The sequence below is a fragment of the Alnus glutinosa genome, chromosome 2 (genome assembly GCF_958979055.1).
Source record: "Alnus glutinosa chromosome 2, dhAlnGlut1.1, whole genome shotgun sequence".
Classification (NCBI taxonomy): domain Eukaryota; kingdom Viridiplantae; phylum Streptophyta; class Magnoliopsida; order Fagales; family Betulaceae; genus Alnus; species Alnus glutinosa.
In genome coordinates this window covers 19,688,965-19,695,310 of record NC_084887.1, presented here as the reverse complement: position 1 = coordinate 19,695,310, position 6,346 = coordinate 19,688,965, and the positions used below count along the sequence as shown (strand labels likewise).

General features: G+C 34.8%; 1 long non-coding RNA gene across 1 annotated transcript; it reads right to left on the bottom strand.

The window, feature by feature from the left end:
- Positions 1-2,704: 2,704 nt before the first annotated feature.
- LOC133861556 (uncharacterized) lies at positions 2,705-3,547 on the bottom strand. The gene is made up of 3 exons (XR_009899032.1): positions 3,340-3,547; positions 3,035-3,185; positions 2,705-2,923 (listed from the first exon to the last, which is right to left on the bottom strand). It is a non-coding gene; the product is annotated as an uncharacterized LOC133861556 (long non-coding RNA).
- Between the last annotated feature and the right edge of the window lie 2,799 nt (positions 3,548-6,346).

Here is a 6,346-nt window from a genome sequence, read left to right as displayed (position 1 = left end):
TAAAAACTTAATAATAAAAAATTTATTAAAACTTAAAAATTAGAAGAAAAATAATAATAATAATAATTAAAAAGTAAAAAATATTTTTTGATGACAGATGTCACGGAACTTAGAAGATGACCTTTTTCCATTCGCCCCTTCAATCATGTCTCACAAGTGGGGAACCTATTCCTTACTCTTGCGTTTTCCTAAACGTTTTGTATGTGTCTGAATTCACCAAAACCTTGATATAAGTTCCAGATTAATGTTTCAATAGTTCACAAGTAGGGATCAGGTGACGGTTGGTGTAAATGTTAGGTTTTAGTCGTGTCGAGATATGGATATAAGACTATATAGGTCGAATTCATGAGCCTTAATCTTTTAATTTTTTGTATTGGGTTAGTGTCGAATTCGCGAGTCATGTCAAAAATTGACTGTCATTATGTCGCGTGTCGAGTTTTGGTCATGTCGAAATATGAATATAAGACTATATAAGTCAACTCTAACCCGACCCATTTAATTAAACTGATCAAACTCTTTAATCATAACTCTTTAATTTCGTGTTGAGTTTGTATCGAGTTTGCGGATCATGTAAAAAATTGTCAGCCTTAGTCAGAAGTGATAGACTACCTTAGAATAATTAATTTTAGGCTACATTTGTTTTGGTGTAAACGATTTAGTTATTATTGATCTTACCATTTTCTGCTATTTGTTTGTAACCATGAAAATGGTTCGACAAATATTTTTTGGCGTTTTGCTCGTACAGAAAATCAGCAAATATTTATTTTATTTTCATTCAATCATATTAACCTAAATATCAATTTTTATTGATAACATTAAAATATTAATATAAAACAACTAAAAAAATCAAACTAAAAATTATGATTAATTAAAATATAGACATGATAATAATAGGATGATATTAAATTAAGATAACGTGATGAATCATCTTTAGCCTTGCATTAAAGTAATATACAAGCAACCAATTCCAGCATCATGAATTAGGTTCTACAGTCTACTTGATCACAAAGACATGGCCGTTGAGGAAGTAGATGAGGTGGGGAAGACTATTTCAAAAGGATGTGAAGTGGAATTAGGTAGGATGGGTTCTCTCTAGTCCTCTTCTTACTTTGAATGCATGGTTTAAAAAGTACATCAAGATCGATGTTCACAAGAAATGAAAACAAAAGCTGCGGTATTAAAATCACCACTTATCTTAAAATATTTTTAATAATTTATATTTTAACACTTTTCTAAACTGTGGGTTCAAACTTTTCAATAATTTAATGAGACCCAACACGTAAAATATTTAATTAAAATGAGAGATAAATGACGAAGACAATGTTCAAACTTCGGACTTTCGCTCCAGTACCATGTTAAATCCTCATTTATCCCAAAAGATTAAACTGATAGAAAATGATTACATTTGTTGAAGTTGATGATGAAATATGAAATATATGAATAGTGGAAGGAAGAGAGAGAAAAAAAAGAACACAGTGAATTTTCAGGTGTTTCAGTTTTAGACACTTAGGTTCACCACTCTGAACTGCCCTTATAGCTACATTATGCTCTCATTGATTTAATTGTCTACATTACAAATGTTCTAGATTTGATTACAATTAACCCGTAAGTAGATAATATTTCAATATCAACCAAATATAATATATATTTTATATATTCTAACAAATTTAATCATTTAATTTATATTCTAATAAGCACGGTTTCAAATTGAATACTATGCTATTTGCAAACGAGAAACACGTGATGGTCTCTCAGGATATATAAAAAAGTTTTCGAAAAAACATAAGAGGCATCTCCAACAACCTATTAATTGGATAAAAAATTTCAAAAATGGAGAGAAGCCGGTTAGCGCATTTAGGAGGGGTAAAATAATCATTTTATTTTATTTTTTGGGCCATTGTACCCCCTCATCAAAATTACAAACGAAAAATCTATCCCTAAAAAGCTTTCTTTTGCTTCCTCGAATCCTCCTCACTGTTTAGTTTCAGATAAGTCAATGGACAGATCTTGAGGTGGCTGCAGAAATACATAAAAAAGAGACACAAGTTGATGGGATGTGCATGCGGGGATATGAAGGTTCTAGCCTTTTGTTTTTTTTTTTTTCTGCCATGGCCGAGAGGAGACAGGAGAACAGGGGCCATTTATTTTTTTAATTAGTTGCAGTTTTAGTAGGCGGATTTGGAGAAATATTATGTTTGATTGCTTGATCAATGACCCGCTGGTAGAATGGGACTCTGTTGTTAGTTCGGGTGCTGCTACTATGAAGGGAAGAAGTTTCAGAGCAAACTTATGTAGGCTTTGCTTTGGTGCGACTGTCTACCATCTTTGGAGACATCGCAACGATCTGCTTCATGGTAATACCCCGAGATCAGAGGAAGCTTTAGTGGCCCAGATCAAATGGGAAGTGAGGTCGAGACTTTTGGCTAACTGCTCAGCCAAGAAGATTGTACTATCATAGTATAGCTCTTGTTAATAGGAGGAATTTGCAGTCTTTGCTGCGCGTGTAGTTCTTGGTTTTGCTTTTTGTTCCTGCAGTAATAGGTTGTAGCAGGTTTGTTGTTCTTCTTGTCGGTGCTCTAAGATTGAGAGCTACTGTTCCAGTCTTCACTGGAGAGATTATTTTGCTGAGTTTGGTTTTATAGAAGTTCAATTCATCCAAAAAAGAAAAAAGAAAAAGAAAAATAAAAACAAGAACAACAAAACAAGGAGAAGAAACCAACCTCTGAAAATAAATAGTGGTGTCAAAATAAAAATAAAAAACAAGAAGAAAATGAAGTCAAGGCCAATCAGATGGTCGACTTTCAATTTACATATATAGAAAGAATCCAAATTCCGTATGAAAATCAATAACAACGGTCTCTGGAATTCTATCGATGATCAGCAGCACTCCTCCAGGACACAGCAGCAACACAAGGCAGCACAACTGCGCAGTAAACAAATTAATACACAAATTAAATCAGAATGCAAAAATGAATCAATCAATATTGAAGAAGAAAAGAAATAGGATCATCAGGAGATTGAGGGCTTAGCTTACCATCCCTTCCAGAAGCCATCGCCCCTAGACTTGGTTACCACCGGAGGAGGAGGATTCTGACCATGAGAGTAGCCGGAGCCATCCTTTGTAGGATACCCTACCGGTGGTGGAGGCACTACATAAGGACCTTGTGAACTTGGAGGATATGCCGCTGCAAATTTTTCAAACCCACCATCATCATCAGTCAATACAGAATTCAATAATACACTCGTACGAAAACAAAAATAAACCCCCAAAAAAAATCTCACCCAGAAACCTCACAACATGAAAAACAGGGCTAGCGAAAACGGGATTGGACTAAATACCTGAAGGCTGACTTGAACTCATCTTTGAAAGCTCTTCAAAAACCAACAAAAGATATATATGTGTATATCTTTGTAAGAAAGAAAGATATTAAGAGAAGATGAAGATGAAGATGAAGAAAAGAATTGAGAGATTAGGTTTTATATATAAAGAAAAGAGATTCGATCGGTGGAGTCGTGTTTCTTGGTACAGAACGAATACGAGGACGGCTTTACCTCGTGGCGTGGTATTGCAAAGACGACCGGCCGGTGGCAACAGACTATAAAGGAAAGTTCCAAAGGTAACCTACCCCTGCAATTATGTATTAGAGCATTACTATTAACAGCTTCTCTAATTTTATTTCTTAAATTTAAAAAATTAAGCTAATTTTGGCTTTCATATTCGAATAAATTTCACAATAGCTTCTTTTATTATTTTCTTATACCTTTTAAATTTTCTTCAAAATCAATTATAGGGAAAAAAGGAAGAAAGAAAAAACTTTTTTTTTTTAATCAAATATGTTAAATCACCACTTAAAAATCTTTTGAGACAAGTTGTGATTTAACAATATAAGAATAAATGAAGTTAAAGTGCTTCTCTAAATTTTAGGTAGCACCGTAGCTTTCCATTGGTTTAGGGAAGGAAAGAGAATCTACTAGAGGTGGATTTTTTGTAACTTTTAGCAATTTTTCCTACATTTAAGAAAGGGAAGAAAATTTAAACATCTGTTGCTAGTGTTCTTACAAGTTGCAAGTGTTCCTTAATCTGTCGCATTCCTAATGGTAACAAAGGACATCCTTTTTAAGGTTTCTTTTTTTCTTTTTTCTTCTCCACTTACGGAAGATGGGAAGAAAGTATGTGCGTGTCTTTGAATTAGACAATGCTAGGAATCATCTTTTTATCCCCCCAAAATTTGTGGCTTTTAAAATTACTGTTAAATCAAAATTTAATAGTGATTCATCCCAAAGCTAGCCAATAAGGATTTTAAAAGGCACATCAACTTTAGTAGAATACAAAATAAAAAATAAAAATGATTCCTATCATTATCGTAACATCGGCTTGTTACAGGTGTTACAGATGTTGGAGTCAAATTCATTGATGCATGGAAATATGAAATCTCTATGATTCGATATTAGAATAAAATTTAAATAAAACGAGATGAAGTTCATACGGGCTCAAATTGATTAAGACTAGTTCCATAGATTGTTAACACTCTGCCGTAAACAGAAATTAGCTACAAATCAGTCTAATAAAGTAACATATATTTTTAAAGCATATATGTGAGAAGCACATGTAATACTTTAGGATAACATTTCCGGTATATCTTCTTTTTTTTTTTTTTTCACCATGTAGGATGACAATTTATGGAGCATTTTTATATGCAATTTATGGCATTATAAAGCATTAAAATGCTTGGCACATGTATTAGTGTTTATTATCTATAAATTTTTTTTTTTTTTTTAAAAAGTATATATTATTTTATTGGTTTATCATATTTATCACTCCTATGGTGCTCATTTCTTTCAGGAGAGCATTCTACGTTGGGTGGCTCCCCAGGCAAAAAAATGGGGACCCGATGAGAAGAGAATTAACAAACTGGTGTTCATAGGAAGAAATTTGGACGAAACTGCCGTGAAAAAAGGTTACAAAGGTTGTAGGTCGTCTAGTATGATCAGCAAGAGTTTTGTTTTATTTTGTTTTTCATTTGGTGATTACTTGTGTTAGAATATATATATATATATATATATATATATATATTTGTATATTCTATATTTAGTTGATATTGAAATATTTTTTATTTACGGGTTAATTGTAATCAACCATATTTATACTTACTCATTACCCTATAAATAGGGATTTGTATTGTAAACAATAAAGCTAATGAGAGTACAATGTAGCCTTAGAGGCTATTCAGAGTAGTGGACCACAATCTTTTGTCTTTATTGCTTATGCTATTATTTTCATATTTTATTGATTCCCCACAAATTTTAACATGGTATGAGAGCCATTTTCCTGTGGAATCTGACATTCTCCACTATTTTTTCTAGTCTCCTTCGCGGTGGCCGGTGACTGCTCTAGAGTTCCTACCGGCCTATCATCCGATGCTTTACAAGGATCACAATCTTCCAGGCCCTTTGTCACATTCTACAACACATGTACGAAGAGCTTGGAAGGAGATCCACACAACCCCACCAGAATCAACCAAAACGAGCATGTCACGAGCCCTCACGCGCCTCTAGGTGCCTCCACACGCCCAGGGGCAGAGCCAACTTTTGCAATTTGAGGGGGTCAAATTGAAAAAAAATAAATAAATAAATAAAAATGGGGGGCAAAACTAAAAAAAAAATAAATAAATAAAAATAATAATAATAATTAGGGATAAATTTTAATTTTTTTTTTTGGAAAACCTTGGGTCTTGGGGGGCCAAGCCCCCTGAGCTTAGTAGTAGCTCTGCCCCCGCATACGCCGTCAATATGCTCCCACACGCCTCTAGAAGGTTTGGGTGCTCCATCCACTCGTTTCTCGCGCCACCACGAGCCAAACGAGAATTTTGTGCGTCTTCTTCACGCGCTCACATGCCGCACGTGCCTCAATTCCTACTCGTTACGCTGGCACATGCGCTGCATGGATCCAGTCAACCGGATCCGGGATGCACTACAGTGGGCTTCGGGTCAAACCGACCCATTTTGAATTCGATTCAATACCGGTTTCCAGTATTTCTCACATCAATTCACCGATTTCCACTCGATTCAGATCAGTTCCCGAGGATTACTCGTTCACCCCGATTCAAAGCCGGTTTAGACCTTTCTTAGACCGATTCAACCTAGTTTAATGCATTTTTGCTTCTATTTCAGCGGGTACAACCCGATTCAGCCCGATGTCATACCATTTTTTACCCGGTTTAATAAGTTCAAACCATCTTCAAGCTCATGAAAAGGAAAAAAAAAAAAAAAAAAAGAGCGGTCCAAACGGACCACAACATGCATGCCACGTGCGAGTCAAGTTTAGTACTCCGTCCCGATAATCGCC